Genomic DNA, 26,818 nt, shown 5'->3' on the forward strand with positions numbered 1-26,818 from the left:
TAAGCTGCAGGATCCAAAATTAGCAAAAAACCAAAATAAATCAGTAGAATTTCTATATACTAGTAGCAAGCAATATGAAAAAGAAATCAAGAAAACTAATCCCATTTATAATAGTTAGAAATAACATAAAATACCTAGGAATTAACCAAAGAAGTGAAAGATCTCTACAATAAATGCTATATAAAATTAATGCAAAAAATTGAAGAGGACTCTCAAAAAATGGAAAGTTATTTCATGTTCATAGTTTGGAAAAATGAATACATTTTTTTAAAATGCCCATACTATTAAAGCAACCTACAGATTCAATGCAATCTCTATCAAAATACCAAAAACATTCTTCACAGAAATAGAAAAATCTATCCTAAAATATATTTGGAACTACGAAAGTCATAGAATAGCCCAAACTATCTTAAATAAAATACATCTACATCTACATACATACATCTACAGTGAACTCATTTTTGACAAAAGTACCAAGAACATTCCTTGGGAAAAGGACAGTCTCTTCAATCGATGGTGATGGGAAAATTGGATATCCATGCACAGAAGAATGAAACTAGATTCCTATTTCTCACAAAACACAAAAGTCAAATCAAAATGGATTAAAGACTTAAATCTAAGGCCTCAAACTATGAAACTAATGAAAGAAAACCTTCGGAAAGCTCTTCAGGACATTAGAGTGGGCAAAGATTTCTTGAGTGATACTCCACAAGCACAGGCAACCAAAGCAAATATGGACAGATGGGATTACATCAAGTTAAAATGCTTCTGCCTAGCAAAGGAAACAATCAACAAAGTGAAGAAACAACCCGCAGAATGGGAGAAAATGTTTGCAAACAACCCATCTGACAAGGGAGTAATAAACAGAATCCATAAAGAGCTCAAGCAAGTCTACAGAAAAAAAAACCTAATAATTCAACTTAAAAGTAGGCAACAGATCTGATTAGACATTTCTCAAAAAGAGACATACAAATGTCAAACACGTATATGAAAGGGTGCTCAGCGTTATTGATCATCAGAGAAATGCAAATCAAAACTACAATGAGATATCATCTCATGCCAGTGAAAATTGCTTTTATCCTAAAGACAGGCAATAACAAATGCTAGTGAAGATGTGAAGATAAGGGAAGGCCTGTCCACTGTTGATGAGAGAGTGCAAATTAGTACACTCATTAGGGAGAACAGTTTGGGGTTCCTCAAAAAATACAATAGCCAAGATTTGGAAGCAATCTAAGTATTCACCAACAGATGAATGGATAAAAAATATGATTTAAACACAATGGAGTACTATTCAGCCATAAAAAGATTGAGGTCCTGTCATTTGCAACATGGATGAAACTGGAGGTCATTATGTTAAGTGAAATAAGCCAGGCACAGAAAGATAAACTTCACATGTTCTCACTTCTTTGTGAAGCTAAAAATTAAAACAATTAAACTCACGGAGAGAGTATAGAAGGATAGTGGGAGGGTGGAGGCATGTGATGGGGAGGTGGGGATCATTAATGGGTACAAAAAATAGAATGAATAAGACCTAGCATTTGCTAACACAACAGGGTGACTATAGTCAATAATAATTTAATTGTACATTTAAAAATAGCTGAAATGGTATAGTTGGATTATTTGTAACACAAAGGGCAAATGTTTGAAGTAATGGATACCCGGATTACCCTGACGTGATAATTAAACATTGCATGCCTGTGTCAAAATATGTCATGAACCTATAAATGTATATATACACATACTATATACCCACATAATTAAAAATTAGAAACTTGACTAACTTCGATCATTTATATCCACCATGTGAAAAAAATATATAAGAACAGGGCCCAAGATTCTGAGTTTTTCTCAGTCTTGTCCATGAAGATTTTGTTCCATGAAACATAAAAGTCTGCATTTTTTCCAAGTTTATTTTATACTGCCATAAGGAAAGTGAGTAAAATGAGTTGTAGGCTTGACTCAACAGTAGCTCATGATTAAAAGTAGTTTGCCAATAACTCAGGCACATAGTTCAGTTCATTCTGTGCTAGCTCACGGCATGCCCAGGGGTTGAAATGGTACCCAGTGTCAATACTTCAACACCTATTTCAGCCTGTTCAGCCAATGCTGTTCCAAATTGGCACCTCTTCTAATACGTCATTATTACTCCATATCAGAGCAAAATGCCAAGATTTGATAAATTTGATTTAGATGGTGTGAAGGGCACCAATCAAGTAAACATATTGAAAAATTTTTAAAAATCAATAACACTGCCATCCAGCTGGCCCTGAAGTCTTATCAGTTGCTGCCTGATACCTCATAGATTTTTCAGTTTTTAGTTGAATGTTTGATTTGCTGATAATAGGCTCTGTAATGCCTCTTATCTCTTTAGGAAGGAATTTTAAATTAAGTTCATTTAATTGAAATACAATCCAACATTTCTCATCTGGTGCAGAACCATAACAGTTATCATTGATTTTGGTAAATATTTATTTAGCATCTAATATCATTAAGGTACTGAGACGGTAGAGTCTCTGAAGGGGGACTCTCGAGTTTTTAATACATTGAAATGTAAAACAAATACAGGGCACATGCACTTAAAGAATAAACTTTATTACATATAAAAGCTAAGACTGTAAACATTGTTACATGTGATAGTCAAATGGATCCCATAAGCAACTTTCAGAATCTGTGCCTACTGACCCAATCATAGCAAGAGTGACTAGTGCTGGCCTCCCCTTTCGGTGAAGTAGGAGCTTCCTTGAGAAGAAAAAATTAAAATACTCATTCTCTGTGACAACCTGAACCTTGGTCGTATATAGATGCCATATATCAGTGTTCCGGCCAACAGCCCAGCTGAGGTCCCAGATATGAGTGAAGAATCTTTTAAGCTAGCTCTAGCTCCAGCCATTGTCAGAGTGCAAATGCATGAGAGAATCAGAAACACCTAGTTGAGCCTAATCAACCACTCAAACTATAAAACATAGGAATAGAATAATGGTTGGTATTTTGACCCGTAAGTTTGTGGATTTTGTATTATATAAGCAATAGATAAGTGGATCATCATAGTGGCTATTTTTGTTTTGAATTTTTTTAATTTTTTTGGACACAGTCTTGTGTGATATCTTCTTATTGCCTTGTACAAAAGTGTTCAGTTGTCTTAGATTTCCTATGAAATCCTTCTACTGGTTATTATATACCAGTTAAAAGTTGCTTTTAGTGCTAATTTTCTTCATCTTGCTATTTCTCGTTTTTCTTTTCGTTGACACCGTTTGTAATATCATTTTTGACTTGGTACCAAGATGAAGCCACTAGCTAGGTTGGTTCCCTCTTGATAACAATATCAAGATATAATTGGGTGGTTTGCTCTGTATTGATTATATGTGAATGTATCAGAAAGTAAATAAGTATTTGTAAGTGATGTTGACTGACTATAATAATCCAATAGATTTGTGGCATTAAGTGGAGTCCTAGTGTTAAAATACCACTTCTTCACAAAAGTTAACCTACAGCCCGGTAGGTGAATTTGGGAAGGTTTCCACAATATGTAGAAATGTGATGAAAAATTGACTTAAAATCGTTTCCTAAGTGGAAATCATGGAAAAGAGGGATGTTGTCCATTTTCAACTTTCTCTCTTTAAGTCTGTTTGTGAACAGATTCATCATCATTGGCATCTAACAAGATCAAAGTCAATTAAATCTTCAAAGAAGAATGATAAGCCTTCTTCCCCAAAACTTACAAGTCAGCATCAAATACCAAAAGTGACTATGAAATGTAATGAAGTGAAAGGAAATAATATGATCTGTCAGTTTACAATAATTTGTAGGTGACAGCTTGGCTCTGTTTATTGTCCAAATGGAAAGACAATACTCTCTTCCTTTTTCTTTCTTTTAGGCTTTCTGCCTGTGGGTGTTACATATTTTTCCCTTCTTCAACTAACCGTGTCTGAGAAGGACAGCTGACCTTCAAAAGTAAATATGATTAAAGCTGAACAAATCAGGTAATTACAATAAAAACATGGTTTGACAAGCAGCCTCTGGACAGAATTATAGTTCCATATACACACTACGCATTCAATTAAAGTGATTAGAAATGAGGAAACTAATGTCTTCACCTAAGACTTTTAAGGTGCCAGTGATCTCCCTTCCACAACGGAAGAGAATTAGAGAAGAAATCAGAAGGGATGGAAATATCCAGTGTGTTTATGCAGGCTTGCTTCCCTTACAGGTGAAGGGCATTCTTCTTAGAGCCTCAGTGTGCATTGTAATTTTAAGTAATTTTTATTGTTTCGTATTCTAATTTCTTATTCAAATACAAATATGATATGTTAATGATCTATAATTACATAAGATTTTCTACTATGCATCTATGAGTTTATCTTATATAGATATTGTACCATGTTTCTATAAATATAACCATACATTCTACTATTTTGCCTAATGCCAAATACATTGTTGACAGAATCAAGTCTGTGTACAGACATCAGAGAAAATCTAACTATCCTTTTTTAAATTATACGGTAATAATGTCCTAATAAATGAGCCAATTGAAACTGACTTTATAATTTTATTTTGCCATACTTAATATTTTAGTTTTCTAACTTTTTTTTTCTTTTCTTCATGAAAGAGCACAATGGAAAAAACATATTTAACTGAAATTTTATTTTGACAATTTAAGGTTATATCAACACAGGAAAACAGAATCAAACCATGTAATTTAATTCCCTTAATTCAACATCAGCAATTGTTATTGCATTTGAAAAGGAAATTTTGTATTTTGTCTGGATTCTGTTATTATAACTTCACATTGTTCGAAGTCCTTGTAAATTCCTAAATATTCATGCTATATTGGTGCAGTCATAGGGGCATTCCTTTCCAATACAGGTTGAACAGATTGAGGTCATGGTGATGATAATATGGACTTTAATTAGATGGTCCTAAGTACAAATAAGGGGATTATTCCGGTTTATAAGTGAACCAGCCCAAGATTCACGTTTTTTTCCCCAAAGACTGGGTCTTGCTCTGCTGTCCAGGCTGGAGTGCAGCGGCCTGATTATAACTCACTGCAGCCTCCAACTCCTGGGCCCAAGTGATCCTCCCATCTCAGCCTCCCAAGGAGCTAGGACTACAGGTATGCACCACCATGCCTGGCTAATGTTTTTATGTTTTGAAGAGTTGGAGTCTTGCTATGTTGTCCAGGCTGGTCTCAAATTCCTGGCCTCAAGTGATCCTCCCACCTGGGCCTTCCAAAGTGCTAGGATTACAGGTATGAGTTCCTATGCTTGACCAAGATTCATTTTTTGGAAAAAAATGAATTTAAGGATCATTAGTATACCACCAAATTTGCTGGAGAATTTGGGAACTACTGATAAAGAATAAAATTTTGTATTTCACATTTTTCTGAATTGACACCGATGTAAAAATTCTGAAGATCAGTCATCTTGGAACTAACAGCAGCCTTTTTACTTACTGTGAATTTCTTTAGTACATTCCTGACTACTGTATTCTTACAGAACCAAGAGCGTATTTGCTAATGTTTTAAATTTATTTTCTAATTACTTCATAAGACAGATCTTGCCAATTTGATTGTTAGTTGCTTCTAAGTAAAGTCCCTTCTTTTCTTTTATGGTCTACACAGTTCCAATAGGAGATAGACAACCAGGATTCTGGGCGATGATCTGATTTTTTGTTTGATTACCCTGAGAAAATAAAGATATTTCTCTGTGACGAGAAGCCTCATTGCTAACCTACAGATAGTATCTCCTACCTGACCTATCACACAGTTTTGTTTCATTAATTGAATGAGAACGACACATCTGAAACTACTTTAAAAACTGTAAATTTCTATAAAATTGAATAGTGTCATTAATGTGCTGCTGGGCACATTTGATACATGCCTAAAGTATGAATAATTACTTGGCAAGTAGAATATATGTATATATATATACATATATATATACACACACACACACTTAATTTGAATTTTTATTACAAACAATCAGGAGCTGTTTTTCTTTTTATAATCTTTGGCTAACTAGTTGGGTTATTGCAGGTAAACCCTCTCTCTTCAGTTGCGTCTATAAAATGGAGATGATACTTCAGATATTTCTGTAAATACTAAATAATGGGAATGCATGTATCAATTCTTATCTATCAGTACATACTGTAGAATATTATTAATCAACATTGTACTTTTCAACATTTAATTATGAAAATTTCTAAAAGTACAGTGAACTCCCACATACACTGCACCTACTTAATATTTCATGATACTGCCTTTATTACATATGCACCCTTTCATCAATCCATCAAAACTTCCTTTTAATAACAATATCGAATTTTCTATCTTCAAGGACCTTAAATAGTATATAATCCAGGCACTTCCTTTTATAGATGCTGAAACAGAAGGACGCAGAGTGGCAGCAGCCTACAAACATATGCCTTTCATAGTGCAAACTTACTTTTATGGGACGTTGATGTTGTTTTTCAATGGATACTCAAGCTTCAGATACATGAACGAAAATCACTTTAAATAAAAACAAAAAGAAAGGGGTTTTTCCATCCCTACACTACACATTGGATTTTCTACACAGAAGCCGTATGTGAAGGATCAAAGCTCATTCCTGCATTCCAGCAAGTAATTTCTACAAGTGCATCTACATTTCCTTGACAATCCACTTCTCCTAACCTTTCCCATCATCCAGTGAAGTATTAGCATGTGAAAAATTGCATCTGTCAGAAATGTAAAAATAATCATGCCCACCTTGGTCTTTTCTATTTAATAATTTGGGCCATGGATTGGTAACCTTTGTTTTGCTTACTGTGCAGTCACAAATTACTTTTATAGATCAAGAGAACTTGAACTTTCAAAGTGCTGTTTTAGCTTAAAATGTTATGATTTAGATACTCTGTTTATATAAGAAGAAACTAGTGACAAATATAGTAAGCATTTTTTTCATTCTTCACTAAATTGTTGCCTTAACATAGGATTTCTTCTTTTTAAATAGTAGCAAACTTACAGAAGACTGTTTAACTGCATATGTGGGTACTATGCAGTTAATTAGCCATAGAAGAAATAATCCAGGACTTCCAAAGTAATGCCAATGGTGTATAGTCTCAGCACATTACAGTGTCGATCACTTAATGTATGTGGATTTTAGGGGACTCACTTGGGATCTTTAAATCATATTCAATTCTCTATTATGATACTTGAGAAGTTAAATAATCATGTTGTTTTCCAATAAACTAGACAAAGTTAATGTATTTCAAATATCAATTGAAAGGTGACATGGGATAAGCCTTTTAGATTACTATTGTTTTTCCTAGGTTACTGGCCTAAAAAGAAATAGAAAGTTTATACAAATGTGGAAAGAATGCCTACCAGATAAACTGTTACTCATATCTACAGTTTATTATTTGATAATTTCCCAGATAAACTATTACTCATATCTACAGTTTATTATTTGATAATTTCCAATTTAACTTAGTCTTTTGACTTAGCTTTTTTTAGTCATTGTAGGCTTTAATATTTGATAACTGGAACAGTGTCACAAAATAGTTTCTTCATATAAAAGCAATTTTATATGATAGACATATAAGTCATTCTTATATCCTCTTCACTGTTCCAATTAAAATGTCTACAGTATAAAAATTTACTTGATTATTTTTTCTTCTATTTTCTTAACTGCTAAATGGGATATAATCATTTGTCAGAACATTTTAAAACTTCTTCAAGATAGCTAAAATCTTTTTTTCATAACCCACCCCCAAATATTGCCACAAAGTAAGTAAATACTGTGCATTCTTTATTTCATTTTGCTGTTGGGGAAATCAAAACATTACCATAAGTCAAGTGATTATGTCAAGAATTACCTACAAAATGCAGAAAAAATCATTTTAAAAAGCCAATCTTTTAACTCTGAGAGTATTGTTCCATGATGTTTCAACACACATACCAGAAAACAAACTAATTTCATATCTTTTGGAAGCACCATTCAAGAAAAGCAGCACGATCTTTAATGACAACAAATCTGTTTTTCTCCTAGGTCATAGCATCATGTTTGTCTTTATTTAAAAAAAAAAAAAAGCAAGGATAATGATTGTGGAATCACCAAATGTGAGATAACGAACAAATAAGAGAAAGAAGGAACACAGGAACACATGAGGGAAAAGGCAATCAGAGTGTATCACTCTTACTCAGTGTGCTTCAGAAATGGATTCTGAAGCGATACATTGTTTTGATCTGTGATGGATAACTTGACTGGGATAAGGGAAGCCCAGATAGCAGGTAAAACAGTATTTCTGGGCATATCTCTGGGGGCTTTTCTAGAGAGATTAGCATTTGAATCAATAGACTGAATAAAGAACATCACCCTCACCAATGTGGGTGGGTGCCATCCCAACCACTAAGAACTAAAACAGAATAACAATATGGAGGAAGGCTGAATTTGCTGTTTGCTTGAGCTGGTACATCCACTGGTCTTCCTGGTTCTTGGGCCTTTTGATTTGGACTGAGACTTATACCATCAGCCTCTCCTAATTCTCAGGCCTTCATACTTGGATTGGCATGTATACCATTGACTCCCTAGTTCTCAGTGAGCCTTTGGGTATAGACTGGAACTTCACCACCAGCTTGCCTGGGTCTCTAGCTTGGAGATGGTAGACTGTGGGACTTCTCAGCCTCCAGAACCACATAAGTCAATTGCTTATAATAATTTTCCTTTTATTGATTATGTTTCTTCAGAGAACCTTGACTAATATGACATCTGCAACAGTTTTCCCTCCACTCTTTCTTATTCTGTTTACATTCATAGTGATCATACTTGAAAGAGAAAGGTCAATACCAAATATTTTTCACTCATACCCTCTGGTCCTGTGTGTGAGAATCCTCCACTAAGGCCAGAGCAGGGTGTGAAAGGAAGTGAAGACAGATAATACTTATGAAATGCTGTCAGACTGACGGCTGAATCCCATTTGTAGCACAACCCTCTCTGAAAGCTGTTAAATCTGTATTCCATATGATACTACACCCTTCAATACGATGAATGATGAAAAATGGCGTGCAAGCAGCCACAATTCCCAGGGCAATATCTTTGATTAGCAATCTGGTTGTTAGATCCCCTTCACCGGGAATCATGCAGGAGCTGGGTAAGACTGGAGCAGCACTTAGGAAATGAAGTTCCTCTAACTTCCCTTACATGTTGATTTTACTGTTTGATACCGCACAGTGGTTCTTTCTCAATAACTTTGTCATGGAAGATATCTAGGCACTGGCCAATGGCAACATCCCTAACTAAATTTGTGCAACTAAATTTCCTTAGGAAATACATCAAACATTTGTTGATGTAGAACTTGCTTAATCCAGCTCAACACAGTGGAAACACAAACAGTATTGTTAATTAATCTGTTTGCAATTTTATTCTGGTTCACATCTCTAAGAAGTATATCTCAGAAGTCTTTGAATGTAGTAGCTATAAACCGGCCTTAAGCTTTCATATTTATCCTAATTCAAAGCACTCATTTCACAAAATATTTTATACCTGCCACACACTACTTATGATCAACTTAAATTTACAATTGTCATTCGAGATTCTTGCTCTTAAATTTTATTATAATACGTCACCTTTGGAAGTTTGACAACACGTTGTTTATTTGCCTCATGTCTGGGTACCTTGGTGTGCTGCAGGGTTCTGTGGTTGATGTGATATAATCAGTAGAGTGTGTGCAAGGATGTCCTTATCAGATGGAAAAACAAGGATCCAAGTCTTGACTGAGAGAATCTGAAAGCCATACATGTGAACTAAGCTTCCCTCTCACAGCTTTATCTGGGGCATTCAGCATGAAATTAACTATGACCTATACAGCTTGACTGTACTCCATCTCTAGATGTAAACTTCAATCAAATGTTTTTCTTTTGTGTAATGAAGACTAGCTTTTTGTAATGAATTTTACCTACCTGTCGGAAAGTAGGAAAGTTATTTTCTCACTTTCAGAAAAAAAATTCACTCACAGTAGCTATGTATCTATTTATACATACCACATCATTAGAATATTTGAGAGGAATAAGTCTTCTTCTTTTCTCCTTTTTCCCCCTTCCCTCAATAAATTCAGCTCCTTACACAACAGTTGCTTTTTATCTGATGATTTTTAGTTTATTCATGTGTAGAAAAGGGAATGTACTGTATTACTTTAGTGACCGTAATAAACTGGAACATTTAAAATGCTATTTTGAGTGAGATTTGTGCTTCCTTATTAAGTCTGTGCAATGATTACAAATGCTCTCCCATGAGAAGGGGCGGGTGCCTCTTCAAGAGGTTGACCTGCTAAGTTCAAGGGATGTCCTCTCTCGCTTCTAGATCCCTGATCTCACTAAAATAACAGTTTTTAATTTCGATTTGTATTTTAGAGCTTCAGAAGGTAGTCTAGGCCAGGAATAGTGACTCATGCCTGTATCTAAGCACTTTGGGCAGCCAAGGCGGGTGGATCACCTGACGCTAGGAATTTGAAACCAGCCTGGCCAACATGGGGAAACCCCATCTCTACTAAAAATACAAATTAGCCAGGTGTAATTGCACACACCTGTAGTCCCAGCTACTCTGGAGGTTGAGGCAGGAGAATCACTTGAACCTGGGAGGTGGAGGCTGCAGTGAGCTGAGATGGCACCACTGCACTCCAGCCTGAGCAAGACAGAGTGAGACTCCGTCTCAAAAAAAAAAAAAAAAAAGAAGGAAGTCTAACTACCCCAACTCTCTCACTATTCAGATGAAGAATTGAACTCCAGAAAGCAGGATTGCAGGAGTGCTCAAGATCTCACAGGTGCTGAGTGTTTCTTATTTTACTACCTGTTGATTCTGTATCTATAATTCTGACTTACAGGTGCTCTATGTATGTAGGACGGATTATTTATGTAACTCTTTGACCTTTCGTCTGATGCATACAGGTAATCTAGTAAGGGCAGCTAGAGAAGAGTAAGCCATCAACCAACAGAACAAAGGCTCTTTACTTGGGGATTGCATAATAATAACCTCCATTGTCGATAAAGTTTCCTTGTCTAATGTACTGCTGGTGGGATCAGCTCTGGTCACAGACCATTGTAGGAAACTGGTGGAACAAATTCTAAATACCCAAGGGAACAATCAGGACCTGAAATGGAAAAGCAGTAGGAATACACGAGTGGATGCTTTTATCACCAATATCTGAGAAATTGTGCAATTCCCCAAAGACTTAATGTTATGATAGCAACATTTCTTAATACTTCAGGCTCTGCCTAGCATCTTAAGTACCTAAAATTTTTACTTTCTTCTACTTCCCTGAAGAAGCCCAAACAAGAAACATACCCTCAGTGTCCCACCAGTTATGACCCATCAACATACATATCACAGTCTACTCCTGCAATTCACCCTTGGTTGGGAACCTTGTTATAAGGGGTTATTAGAAATTGTTTAAAAGTACATTTGGTTTTGTTTTGAAAAAAAGTTATAATACTTAATATGCATTTTCAAAGTACACTTAAGCCAGGATTCCAGTTAACCCCAGGCGCGCACTGATGGTTAAGAAACAAAGAGTTTGAATTTGCATTGTTTTCTGAAGCCCTTATTTCTTCTTGCTACCTTTTGATTTGATGGAAAAGATAAATTGAGTTTCCAGTTTTTAGGTGATTTTAAGAGGTTTTTAAAATATATTGCATTCAATCCATGATACTGAGCTTTTCACAGGCTCATTGTAAAAATGCCCAACTAGGCAAGTAGGGTGAAAAAAGAAAATTTGTTCAGGTCAAGTCAGGTGAAAGTATTTTGTCAGCCGTGGTAAGTTTTTTCCTTTTTTCTCTTTTATGCGTACTTATCCTTTCCTACAAACTCTCAATTCCAGAAAATTCTTTTTCCTAGAATAATCCAGCTTGTCTGGAAGTGAACTGCACTTAAGACATTGGTATTGCTGCCAAGAAAAAAGGATCGCATGCTGAACTAAGGAATAATAATAATGAAAGGACAGCGTGATAAACCATCTACTGACCACAAAATGAAGCAGGCTTATGTCCTGCAGGTTTTTTCCATGGCTTTAGTCAGTTTTCCTTTATTGTGACTTTGCTGGGGGACGGGGTGGGTGGGTGGTGGATAATCCATGCAAAGTGTTTCCAATTTAATTGGCCAAAGAGTATTTCTTCAAGAAATATCTTAAAGATGCAGTGTTTAGCAGAATAATGTTGAGAAAGCCTTCAACAACCCCTTCACAACTCAGCATCCAATTTTTGTATTAATGCTTTACATTTGTGCTATTTAATTTTTTTAATCTTTGTGTTTAATCTACTCTTCTAAGTGTAAGTGAGTACCTGACACCCATTTTTTTACACCCCTGGAATAATGTATATTCATCAGTTTCAGAATCCTAAATGGTGTAAGAAAATCAGGTAGATTCAATATTTTAAAACATGCTGGTTGGTTATTTCCTCTTTGTCTTTTGTGAACTCCCTAATCATATTGTTTCTAGGTTTTTTTTTAACTTTACACATTAAAATATAATTCAAAATGTGGCAATAGTTGTCTATAGAGAAGTGAATATATCAGCATTTATAACAAAAAAAACAAGTAAACAAACACATGTAAATGTCCAAAAGTGGGGACATTTTTATGTAATATATGGTTTATCTTCTCCTAATACTGTGACTCAACCATTAAAAATGATTTTTATGTATACTTATAACAACATGGAAAAATGCTTATGTTGGAATTTTAAGCTAAAAAACATAAAAAATTGCCCATAAACTGTGATAAAAACTGAGCTTTTAAACTGACTTGCACAAAAAGAAAAAATTTTTAAAAGCCACAAACTTAAAAAAAAAAAAACAACTAGGTAGATTATAGTTGATAGTCTGTCCAGCCTGACTTATAGTAGTGGAGTACGGTGGATTACACATAGATTATTTGCCACTTCCCCTTAGTCAAGATATGGAATGAATAATTTTTTATTTGCTTAAGAAGACAGTACAATGTGCACATGCATGTACATGATTCACTTTTGGAGATCATCAGAATACCATCACAATGTTCCAGTTGATAACTGTGTTAAAAAAAAAAAAAAAGCCTGGTATCTTGGTTGTTATTGATAAATGAAACATTCTCTGCTGCTTTTAAGTAAATTAGAGGAAAATTATAGCTGATCTTCTTTTGTTTAGTATGTCAATAAATAGATTTCACTATATCTTCAAAACTGTGTTTTCCTACTATTGGTTTAGATTAGATACACCTAACCCACCTACTCAAAAGCCATTTGTTTTATTAGACAATGAGGTGTTTTTCTGTCATGAGGTGTGGCACTACTTCCACTGAGGATAACACATGCCTCTACCATCTCCTTTCTTAAATAAATAAATAACTCTGTGTGATATGATGTACTTCATCTAATTTGATTTAAAAGAAAATTATACTAAAAATAAGTATTAAGGTAGCAGTGAGGGTTCTATATTTCTAAAGAAGGCCCACAGGACCCCAAATGGCAATGCTTACAAATCGAAAAGTCTACTGCACGAGAAAGCACAGCACGTCTGTAGCATTAAGTAGGGTACCGTTAAGGATGGCTAAGGGCACAGGAGGGCTGCAGCATCAAGTAAGGTACAGCTAAGGCTTGGGATATCAGGCAAGAGATGCCACTGCTCTCCTCTCTGTGGGCCTTCCCAACAGAGCTGTGTCTCTAGATTCACCAAACACTCACCTGTACATGGAATATTTTGGAACCAGGAAGTCCCAAATGAAGTTTTGGCCAAAATTTTTACATGCTGCTGGTTGTGTGTTTACATTCTTCCTACATAATCAGTCCCAACAACAGAGCTCTCCTGCATTATCACTGAGACCAGCTGCAAATCATCAGTCCTATTGTTATCAAAAAAACAACGTTGACAAACTCACTCAAATCACCCTTTGGACTGGAGCTTACAAAGTAACACGGCGACTCTGTACCTTCCTTGACGAGGAGGTCAGTGCCATGCAGGTACATGGACAAAACAATTCAAGCCAATTCTAGGTCTGTTGGAATTACAGCACAAACCCATTTTGAAAATTTCTCATTAACTAATGCATAGCAGTGTGGCAACATCTAATTTCATACTTCTAAGTATTTTGCTATTTGATTAATGAGTTAGTTTAAAAAAACAAAAACAAAACTCTCATTGAGCACTTACTATATACAAGCATTATTTTAAGGGGCTTTGCAAATATCATCTCATTAAATATTCTCAGAGTACAAACCTAAGCAACATGAAAGTGGAATGAAAGAATAAAAACTTTATTTCAACACTGTGCTATGAAGATTTCAAACCTGCAATAAACTTGAGGGTGAATTCCCTTACTTCTATTTACCACATGATTCTACCATTGACACCTTACTATCGTCATCTTATTATGCATATATCCACGTATCTATCTCTCCTCCATCCATCACTCTGTCTCATTCTTTACAGTACGTTTCAAAATAAATTCCAGACATTATTACCATCACTTTTAATATTCAGCACGTATACTGTTGAGTTCAGTATTTATCATTTCAATATTTTGTTGTAAAACTGACTACTGTAAAATGTAGAAATCTTAAGTATGTATATTCACTAATTTTAGTAGGGCATACATTTCCATAACCCAAATCCGATCAATAAATAAAAAATTACATCAACCAATGTCCCTGTTAACTGAATCCTGTCCCATACCTCATACCACTGTTCTAAATTTTTTAACAGACTTGGATTACTTTTACCCTATTTTTATAACTTTATATAAAAGGAATTACACAGTACATACTATTTGTGCAGAGCTTCTTCTGTTCAGTATAATGTTTTTGAGATTAGTGTTTCTTGCATATTATTGGTTGACTTCGTTTTTACTGATAACTAGTATTTTGTTGTATTAGTCTGTCTATTCATTCTCCTATGGATGGGACACCTGAGCTGTTTTCAACCTTTGTCTCCTACGAATAAAGCTGCAATGAATATTCTTTATATATTTTGGTGAATACACATATATAATTTACATAATCACATATACATAATTATGTAAACTTTTTAGATAATCTCTTGAGTAAATGAAATGCCTGTTGCCATAGGTGATAGGCTCATGTTTAACTTTAAACTGCCAAACAATTAAAAACATAGTTGGACCATTTTACATTCCCATAATGTGACAATACTTTATGCTTCAAATCCTCACTAAGTTTTTAGTATTGCCAATCATTTTGATTTTAGCCATGATAGTAGGTGTGCAGTGATACTCTTTGTGACTTTAACTCAGATTTCCCTGATGATTAAGTTTTCCATTTTCCATTACTTATTCACAATTGATTTTAATGTCCTGTACAACTCATTGGCTCATTTTTTATTGGGTTATTTACTCTAATTATTGAGTTATGCAAGATCTTTATATATCTTAGGTACTGGTCCTTTGTTAATGTATGATTTTCAAATATTTTCTTCTAATAGATAATTTACCTATTCTTTTCTCAACAGTGTGTTGAAAAGCAGGCCATTTTCATTTTAAGAAAGTATAATTTATTGATAACTTTGGTTTTTTTGCTTTCTGTGACTTGTCCAAGAAATATTTGCTAATCTCAAGATTATAAAAGATATTTTTATGTTTTTAAATAAACTTTATGATTCAGCTTTTATGTTTAGTTGATATCCAGCTCAAATTAATATTTGGTGTGTGGTGAAATAGGGGTGAGGCTTATTTAAAAAATATATTAAAAATAGTTATTCCTGCATAATTTGTGGGAAAAGACTTACATTTATCCATTAAATTTCTTTGGTTTCCTTGTGAAAATCAAATGACTGGATCTATTTCGGGCTTTCTAATTTTCATTTGTTAATTTATGATTTGTTACTTATGCCATTCCATACTCCTTTGTGCAGTACCTTTTACTGGAAGTCCTTAAAATCATATAGTATAATTCATCTAATTTTTTTTCATTTTCAAGATTTTCTATTTTCATTTTCATATCAATTTTAAGATTAATTTGTGAATTTCCTATAAAAACTCTTCTACAAGTAAGCAAAAGAGTTATGGTGAGGATTATTTGATCTAGAGATAAATTTAGCTATTGCATCTTAATAATATTGATCATTCTAATCTCTGAACATAATCCATCTTTACATCTATCTTTTTGTCTTTTAAAATTTTCTCTGCAAATATATGATAAAATATAGCTTTTATTGAGAGACTTTGCATGTGGTTTTTATGAATTCATAAGTGTTTTATGATTTGACCTCATTGGTAAATGCTTTTTAAAATGTTTATTTTCTAAATATTTTCTACTCAATATATGAATATAATGTATTTTATTAACTTCTACCTTGTGAATATGCTGAATTCATTTAGTTAGTTTAAAAACCATTTTATAGATTCGTTAACATTTTCTACATAAGCAATCATGTCATCTGCAAATAGAGAAAGTTTTATTTTTCCTCTATCGTCTTTATGCTTTTGGCTATTTAGTTAGTTATTATAATGGCTAGGGCATTTAGTTTAAATGTTGGCCAAGAAATAATGGAGGTACTCATCCCTTATTCCCAAACTGAGGGGAAATTTCTGCAATGATTCATTATCAAGTAAAACGTTACCTTCAGTTTTTTAGAAATACTTATCCTTTTATTAACCAGTGGGATTCCCTCTGATTCCTGTTTTCTGCACTTTGTAGTATGCCTGAGAGTTAAGCTTTTGTTAAATATTTTTACACATTTACTGAAATGATCACATGATTATTCTTTTTATTCTGATATTATGGCAAATTATATTGATTAACATTGAACATTAAACCAATCCAGCAGTTCTTAAAATAAATTCCATTTAGTTGTAAGGTATTATCATAGGTGGATCAACTTGCTAATATTTTATTAAAGGCTAGATTTCTTAGCATTATTGGCTTGTAATTTTCTATTTTGTAACTTTTTTGAGTTTTTGGTATTAGAGTTATTTTTTGTTCATTTTTGACAGTTTTGTTGAAGACTGGTACTTCTGGTACTTTTTTTTTTTTTTTTTTTGAGACGGAGTTTCGCTCTGTTGCCCAGGCTGGAGCGCAAGAGTCTATCTCGGCTCACTGCAACCTCCGTCTCCCGGGTTTAAAGCGGATTCTCTTGCCTCAGCCTCCTGAGTAGCTGGGCATTACAGGCATGTGCCACCCACGCCCGGCTAATTTAGTACTTTTTCGTAGAGACGGTTTTTTTTCACCACGTTGGTCAGGCTAGTCTCAAATTCCTGACCTCAGATGATCCGCCCACCTCGGCCTCCAAAGTGCTGGGATTTACAGGGGTGAGCCACCGCGCCCGGCCAAGACTGGTACTTTTTAAATGCTTGATGTAATTCCACCAGTGAAAGTACCAGGCCCAGGCATCTATGGGGTGTGTACATGTAGTGTTGGTGTGTGTTGTCTGTACATTTCTTTCCAGTTGTTCATATTACTTATATAATTTACTGTCTGTAGGATCAGTAGTGAGAAACACTTTTTTTCATTACTGGTATCTGTGCCTTTTCTTTGTGTTTTCTTGAACACTTATGGATCTATCAATCTGCGGATCTTTTGAAAATGCCACTTTTGGCTTTGTTTTTTTTGTTGTTGTTTTGTTTTCTATTGTATTGACTTCTAGTCTTACATTACTAAGGATTTACTTGCTTTCTTTTTCTAGCTACTTGGATGAACCATAGATCATGAATTTTAGGTTTTTCTTCCTTTCTATTATGAGAATCTAAAGTTATGAAATTTCTTCTAAACATTTTTTTAACTGCATGCCTATAATATTTTGATATGTAATATTTTCAGTATCATTTAATTTAAAACAGTTCTAATTTTTATGATTTTATCTTTGAATAATTATTGAAAATTATGCTGTTTAATTTCCAAATATTTGTGTTTTTCTAGATATCTTTTTTGTTTTGTTTTTTGTTTTGTTTTGTTTTGTTTTGTTTGACGGAGTCTCACTCTGTTGCCCAGGCTGGAGTGCAGTGGCGCAATCTCGGCTCACTGCAACTTCTTCCTCCTGGGTTCAAGTGATTCTCCTGCTTTAGTCTCCTGAGTAGCTGGGACTACAGGTGCACGCCACCAGGGCCGGTGAATTTTTGTATTTTTTTTTAGGAGAAATGGGGTTTCACCATATTGGCCAGGCTAGTCTCGAACTCCTGACTTCATGATCTGCCCGCCTCGACCTCCCAAAGTGCTGGGATTACAGGCGTGAGCCACCATGCCTGACCTGTTACTGGTTTTTAATTTTATTTTATTATTGTCAGAAAACATCCACTGTGTTATTTCAGCCATTTTTATTATATCTAGCCTTGTTTTATAATGCACCATATGATCTTTCTCAATGAATATACTATATGCATTTGAAAAGTCAAAGTTATTGTCCTTATTCAGATCATCTATATCTTTATTGATTTTCTTCAACCTAACTAGGCTATCAGCTACCGAGAAAGTGATGTTAACATCTCCAACTATGACTGTGAAATGGTCTACATCTCCTAAATCTCCTTTTAATGTCTCTGCTTGCTTCAGGTATTTAAGAGCTTTTACTAGGCACATAGACATTTATGATTGTAATGTATTCCTAAAGAATCAACACATTTATTATTAGAAAATAACTCATTTTATTTCTCGTAACACTTTTACTTCAAATTGCTGTTATCTGATGTTAATATAGTCACTCCAGCCTTCCTGTTCTTACCATTTTTCATTCGTCCGCTTTCGACCTGTGACATTATATAAAAGTCTATCTTTTGTAGACAGTATAGAGTTGGAACATGTCTTTTAGCCTATTCTAATAATTTCTGTCTTTTAATTGGAGTGCTATCATATTTATATTTACATAATTTTTTGGCTTTTGAATTTAGATCTAGCATTTTCTGTATATTCTCTCTCTTTTTTTCCCTCTGTTTCTCTTTCCTCAATTCTTTTGGATTCTTTGAAAATGTTTTCAGAAGCTCGTTTTCTATCATCTAATGGATTTTTAGATATGCCCTTAGCATTATGTCTATTGTGGTTAAAATAGGGATTACAATATGAATCTGTAACTTTTCAGAGTCTAGTTGGAGTTAACATTGTTCAATTTACACACTATGAAGAAAATACTTAGCAGCGATGCATGTCCACCCCCGACTCTCCATTCGTGCTGCAGTTTCCATATGTACCCATCTGCAATCGTTGTGGGCTCTGAGATACAATGTTAACATGTTTGCTTTAAACACTCATATTAATCTAAAATGAATGGAAAATAAAAAAGGTGTTAAATTTGTCCAGATGTTTTGTCCAACCCTTGCCTTTCCTTCATGTAGATTTCACTTTCAATCTGGTATGATTTTAAAAACTTCCTTTAGCATTTTTTTATAGTGCGAATGTCTTGGGAACTGATTCTTTCATTTTTATGTATGTATAAATGCTTTTTAGTTCACTTTCATTTTTGAAGACTAATTTCCAATTTCTGAGACAGATACAGAATTCTGATAATTTTTTTCTCTTTTCTTCCTTCAGTGCTTTAAGGCTGTTGTTCTACTGTTTTCTGACCTCAGTGGTTTTTAATTAGTAATTAACAATGTTTAGAATTACTTTTTCCCTGTACATTATATTCCATTTTTCTCTGGCTTTTTTTCAAGACTTTTTCTTAATTTTTATTTTTTGTATTTTATTTGTGATGTGCTTAGTGGTGGTTTTTATAATTATCTTGTTAGAGATTTGCTAATATTTTTGAATGCGTACATTTCTATCTTTCTCCAAATTGAGAAAACTTACCTTCTAATTCTTCCATCTTGGTCATCCTGGGTTTGTATTTCTTGGTTAATCTTTCCCTTGAGAATAAATTATGCTTTCTTCTTAGTTGTGAGATAATATTGGGGTTATATCTTGTTGTATCCTAGCCATTGTAACTGTTATGTTGCGTAGATTTTCTATTATTTTATATTTCTCCAAATAATGATTTTTTTTTTTTTTTGAGACAGAGTCTCGCTCTGTTGCCCAGCTGGAGTGCAGTGGTGGGATCTCAGCTCACTGCAAGCTCCGCCTCCCGGGTTCATGCCATTCTCCTGCCTCAGCCTCCCGAGTAGCTGGAACTGCAGGTGCCCACCACCATGCCTGCCTAATTTTTTGTATTTTTAGTAGACACGGAGTTTCACCATGTTAGCCAGGATGGTCTCGATCTCCCGACCTCGTGATCCGCCCGCCTTGGCCTCCCAAAGTCCTGGGATTACAGGCATGAGCCACCACGCCCAGCCAAGAATGACTTTTTTTAAGAAAGGATTTTACTTGGTTGTATTCACATTGAAAACGCTATAGATCTTTTCTTCTCCTAGAGTTTTATCTGTCTCATGTTGAATTGACTGTAATCTGTCTGTTTAAAGCTGGTAAAGTGGGAAACCACCTATGCTTTTTCCTTCTTCCACTGGTTGGCTCTCCACTAAAATCTGCCAAATTTTTTTTTTCACTATCCCATGCCTGTAGATGATTGTTTTTTATTTTTATTTTTTGAGTTCATTGTTACAATCTGAAGATTGTTTTTCTTTAATTTTAGGCCTTCACTCGGCCATACTGTGAGCAAATCTCTTATAATAGCCTTTTTAAAAATTTTACTTTAAGTTCCGGGACACATGTGCAGAATGTACAGGTTTGTTACATAGGTATATATTTGCCATGGTGGTTTGTACTACACCAATCAACCCGTCATCTAGAGTTTTAAGCCCTGCATGCATTAGGTATTTGTCCTAATACTCTCCCTCCTGTCTGCCCTCAACCCCTACAGGCTCTGGTTGTGCTATTCCTCTCCCTGTGTCCATGCGTTGTTCCTCTCCCTGTGTCCATGTGTTCTCATTGTTCAACTCCCACTTATGTGTGAAAACATGCGGTGTTTGCTTTTCTGTTTCTGTGTTAGTTTGCTGAGTTTGAAGGCTTCCAACTTCATCCATGTCCGTGCAAAGGACATGATCTCATTCTTTTTTATGGCTGCATAGTATTCCATGCCACATTTTCTTTGTTCAGCCTAACATTGTTGGGCATTTTGGTTGATTCCAAGTCTTCGCTATTGTAAATAGTGTTGCAATAAACATACATCTGCATGTGTCTTTATAGTAGAATGATTTTTAATCATTTGGGTATATATCCAGTAATGGGATTGCTGGGTCAAATGGTATTTCTGGTTCTTGATCCTTGAGAAATCACCACACTGTCTTCTCAATGGTTGAACTAATTTACACTCTCACCAATGGTGCAGAAGCATTCCTATTTCTCCACACCCTCACCAGAATCTATTGTTTCCTGACTTTTTAATAATTGCCATTCTGACTGGCATGAGATGATATCTCATTGTGGTTTTGATTTGAATTTCTCTAATGATCAGTGATGATGAGCTTTTTTTCATATGCTTGTTGGCCACATAAATGTCTTCTTTTGAGAAGTGCCTGTTCATATCCTTTGCCCACTTTTTGATGGGGTTGTTTTTTCTTGTAAATTTGTTTAAGTTCCTTATAGATTCTGGATTATTAGACCTTTGTCAGATGGGTAGATTGCAAAAATTTTCTCCCATTCCTTAGGTTACTTGTTCACTCAGATGCTCCTTAGTTTAATTAGATTCCATTTGTCAATTTTGGCTTTTGTTGCAATTGCTTTTGGTGTTTAGTCATGAAGTCTTTGCCCATGCCTATGTCCTGAATGGTATTGCCTAGGTTTTCTTCTAGGGTTTTTATGGTTTTGGAGTTTCCCCTAAATCTTTAATCCATCTTGAATTAATTTTTGTGTAAGTTGTAAGGAAAGAGTCCAGTTTCAGTTCTCTGCATATGGCTAGCCAGTTTTCCCAGCACCATTTATTAAATATGGTATCCTTTCCCCATTGCTTGTTTTTGTCAGGTTTGTCAAAGATCAGATGTTGTAGATTTGTGGTGTTATTTCTGAGGTCTCTGTTCTGTTCTATTGGTCTATACATCTGTTTTGGTACCAATACCATGCTATTTTGGTTATTGTAGCCTAGGAGTATAGTTTGAAGCAAGGTAGCATGATGCCTCCAGCTTTTTTCTTTTGCTTAGGATTGTCTTGGCTATACAGGCTCTTTTTTTGGTTCTATATGAAATTTAAAGTAGTTTTTTTTTTTCTAATTCTATGAAGAAAGTCAATGGTAGCTTTATGGGAATAGCATTGAGTCTATAAATTACTTTGGGCAGTATGGCCATTTTCATAATATTGATTCTTCCTGTCTGTAAGCATGGAATGTTTTTCCATTTGTTTGTGTCCTCTCTTATTTCCTTGAGCAGTGGTGTGTAGTTCTCCTTGAAGAGGTCCTTCAGTCCCTTGTAAGTTGTATTCCTAGGAATTTTATTCTCTTTGTAGCAATTGTGAATGGAATTTTTTCATGGTTTGGCTCTTTGCTTGTCTATTGTTGGTGTATAGGAATGCTTGTGATTTTTGCACATTGATTTTGTATCCTGAGACTTTGCTGAAGTTGCTTATCAGCTTGAGGAGTTTGGGGGCTGAGACAATGGGGTTTTCTTAATATAGAATCATGTCATCTGCAGAGACAATTTGACTTCCTCTCTTCCTGTTTTAACACTCCTTATTTCTTTCTTTTGCCTGATTGCTCTGGACAGAATTTCCAATACTGTGTTGAATAGGAGTGCTGAGAGAGGGCATCCTGGTCTTGTGCCGGTTTTCAAAGGGAATGCTTCCAGCTTATGCCCATTCGACATAGCTTGTCTACTGTCATTTTAATTAGAGAGCAATATATGAATCATTTTAAACTTCCCCCACTTGACATTCCTTCCACATCAGGGAAGAGAAGATAATTGGAGCAGTATAATAATTCGGAAGGACTTTCTTTAACATTTTGTTTGTTGCTATGTTAAGAACATAAAACTGGCTCAAGTATTTAGGGCAACATAAATTCTTCAAATCTAGCTAAGCTTAAGGGAGCATAAATTATAATTTAATATATTCCCAGTCCTACTTGATTTTCTTCCAAGCATATTAAAAAAAATGGTTGAAAAAGTAATTTCTGCTCTCTTCTTCCAAATAATAATTCAAAAACCAAACCAGAACCAATTTCAAAACTTTAGGAGAACATAAGTGAGTTTATACTTAGCTCCTAATGATAAAAGTTAACCAAGAACAATGCTATAGTTTCTTGATTCATTTCAACATCTTCTAAACCTAAAACTAGGATAGAATTTGGGTTATATGAATGAAAATTCCTTTCAGTTTTAAAAGCAATTATAATAGAAAATCATACGCTTCTCTGAAATTCTTTTTTAACTTTTCTCTTTTTTTTTTTTTAATTTGTGCATCTTCCATGAAACATGTCTACTTTAGTGAAAGGCACTTATGATTGGGATTTTGAAGAGTCATCACAAGGATTGATAGCTTTCATTGTATTGTTACTGAGAGATGGCTAAAGCCCTTCCATTTGAAATCATTCCTTACATGAGACTAGAAAAGTGGTTTATTCAATAATGTAAAAGGGAAACCTATACTTTGAAAGACGAGAGCAATCAGTGGCTGTGTTAGGTTGGGGGCAATTCCATTCCTTGCAATTTCTGCAACAAAATTTGTGTGGTCTTAAAAAGTCTGTGTAATAACTCAGATGTTTAACTTCAGATATAATTTTAATTATTGGTGGCACTCTTGCAAGTGATTTTTAAACTGGTGAATAAACTCTGTAACAACAAATGTCATGGTCTGTGCTGGGTTATCAATTTACTGCATCTGGTCTGTAAATCCACCTTTGAGTACTAGCTCTGCGATAATGTACTGAACTCTCTAAGCATCTCTCCTATACAGGACCACTATGTAAAAGCTTGGTCAGAATTGGGTGCTTGTAGGGGCATTGTAGGAGAAAAGGGAGATTTCCTTCCTGGTTCTATCGGCCTGTATTTGTTTTCCTCGTGCTTCTGCAACACAGTAAGTCAATAGGGGTTATGTGGGTGGAGACATCAGACACAGAGGGCACAGTTCCTCAGTGACTTTACAACCTTGGCCTGGGCTTGGAAATGCCCCTTTGCCTACAGGCTGTCTACATGCTTGAGCCTAGAACTTGCAGGGCCACACCAATGCCCTCTGAGAAAACTGTCCACCAAACTTTGACTCTTCAACAGCTTTTCCTATTGGCTCTGAAAGTTGCAGCAGCCTCTGCTCGCCTGCCAATCCAGAGGGTTGTTTTCTGTTCCTCCCAAAACGGCTGTCACTTGCTTCCTGGTCTCACACTTGCAGCAGCCACCCCTACTCCCTTTATGTGTCTGCCTGTCAGCCTCAGCATCCTTATACCCTGAAAATTTAAATTCTGATTTATTCTCTGCCTAGGAAACCAGCAACTTCTTTGCCTTCCAGTGGACATAAAAGCACACCTCCTCCCAATTGAGGTTGGGAGCCTCATCTTTGGGGACAGACCCCACTTCCAACTTTGTCCTCCCTTGAAACTACTCTCACTCATCCCTATAGAACCCTTCAGAGTTTCCATTGTATATTTTTATAGTAATTTTATCATAATTAGATAATGTTTTCATGTTTAAACTTCATCTTTTCAATTTTAAAAACTATGTGATATCTTTCTCCTGATTGGATGCTGACCTGTAGATTACTCCTTGCAGCACACCAATGTGACACATGTATACATATGTAACAAAGCCTGCACATTGTGCACATGTACCACAAAACTTAAAATGTAAATAATAAAAAAAAGATATGAAGCTCCTATTCCTAGAGAAACAGCATATTCCGTAGCAGATATATCTTTTTATTTTGTCATCTCATCCACAATTCAAATACTGGATCTATCCCTGTAGGGTCATCTTGGATAATTTAATTAACTTCTCATAGCCTTATACTTACAACCCACAAAGATGTGAAGATGGAACAGTTCATGCATTTGGGATGCTAGTGCAGTGATTATTACATAGTATGTGCTAAATAAGTGTAGATAACATATTAGCTAAAGGTATTTAAATGTAAGTCAAATTACAAGAAATAAAATTCTATAGATTTTTGTATCGTAAAGTTTATTGTTAAATCTATAAGTAGTATACTTCCCTTAACTAGTTTGCCTACCATATATATAAGATTTCTCTTAAATTACAAATCTACTAAAAGTTCCTTAAGGCATTTTACAGACACCAATACTGACTGAATTGAATGGCAATTGATTATCAGAATTTTTTTTAGCCTTCATATGGATACTAATAATAAGAAGGAAAGATATGATAATATCAATCAAATGATAGATGATTCTGGGAATTTTATGCTTTTCCCTGAAGGAGGGAGGCCTAAAAACTTCAGGGATAATGTTGGGGAAAAATAACTAATGCAAACAAAAAATATCCTACAAACATAATTGACCAAACTTTGAAGACGTCTCACAACTATCCATTGGCAGATCTGGAATTAGACTCCTGTTTTCCTGAGTCCAGTTCAATTTGTTTTGAGACTAATTCAGACATGACAGTGGTTATGCAATGCTGTAGACAGTTAAGAGTGATTATAAGGTATTTCTCCACTTGGATGCCCTTTGAATAAATTACATTCTGGTTTAAACAACAGGTTATAGCTGAAATCATATCTAGATGAAAGGGATTAAAACACCAAGGTCCAAACAAATGAGACATCTCCATTTTTGAAACTTGTTATTGGGTATAACTTAAAGTGAGTCCATATTATGTAAAAATGTGGATTACACAACATACAACCAAATTAAATTTCAATCATTAGCTAGTATGTTAACTGATGTGCGCTTATACTGCTGACATTCTGGGTTTCAGAACTGATTAATCCTAAGTAGTAGTAGTCTTATTAATTACCTGAGCTGTCTATGTTTCTTACTCCCCCTCCCAACTATACTGCCCTTCATGGATATACTAAAATAAAAAGAGCTAATACAGAACTTTAATTTGTGATTTAATATTTTTCCACGTTCAGAAGCAGGGCAATAAATGATAAAAAGAAAAATTACTACTAGGAAACATTCAATCCAGAAGTTTGTTATATGTCTGAGAAGAACATTTTATCTAATAACAGTTTTTGAATAAGGCTAAAAAAACCAGGAAAAAAATTAGCAGAAAAAAGCCTGTAGGAGTGGGACAAAATAGATGACTCTCTTGTGACTAATTTCTCTAAAAGTGAAGATATGCAAATAAATGAAAAGAACCTTGGGATGTAGGCCAACCAGTCTCCATAGTCATTAACCCAACATTAAGTGTTATGTAGACAGCAGTCTGAAATAGCAAAAAGAAAATAGACTTTAAAATATGTAGTCTCTATCCTGCTGAATCTTATTTTTTCCACCTGTGTGATGGGAGTATTATAAGCTTTGTAAGATTTTTCTGGAGATTAAATAAAATAACATATGTTAAAAGCCTCTACCACTTCTCCTACCCACAGATAATATGTAAGGCGTTACAGACACTAAATAAAGAAGAATAATTAATAAATACAGAGTGAGACATTAAATATATGTTTAAAGTTTAAGATCAGAAAAAAATGAGTAATGGCTTATAAAATTACTAAATAAGTGTGGATGTACTTTTTAAGTTGTGAAGTGCTAATAAAATATTAGTTCTCATTATAATAATGGTATTTTATTGTCTTCTAGAATATCATTGTCAGAAATCACCTGAAAAGTCAAAACTAAAATAATCAATGAAATGTCCATTATTTTAACGACTCTATTGCTTTAAAAATAATAGAAAAACATGAACATAGTGGTCATATGTGTCATTAGTTTCAGTGAACTAGATTTTCTATAGAAATAAGTAATAAGGATTCATTAATTTTTTGAATTTTGTGTCTCTTCAAAAAATTAATGAATCCTTATTATTTATTTCTATAGAAAATCTAGTTCACTGAAACTAATGAC

Source organism: Nomascus leucogenys, chromosome 8 (genome assembly GCF_006542625.1).
Source record: "Nomascus leucogenys isolate Asia chromosome 8, Asia_NLE_v1, whole genome shotgun sequence".
NCBI lineage: Eukaryota > Metazoa > Chordata > Mammalia > Primates > Hylobatidae > Nomascus > Nomascus leucogenys.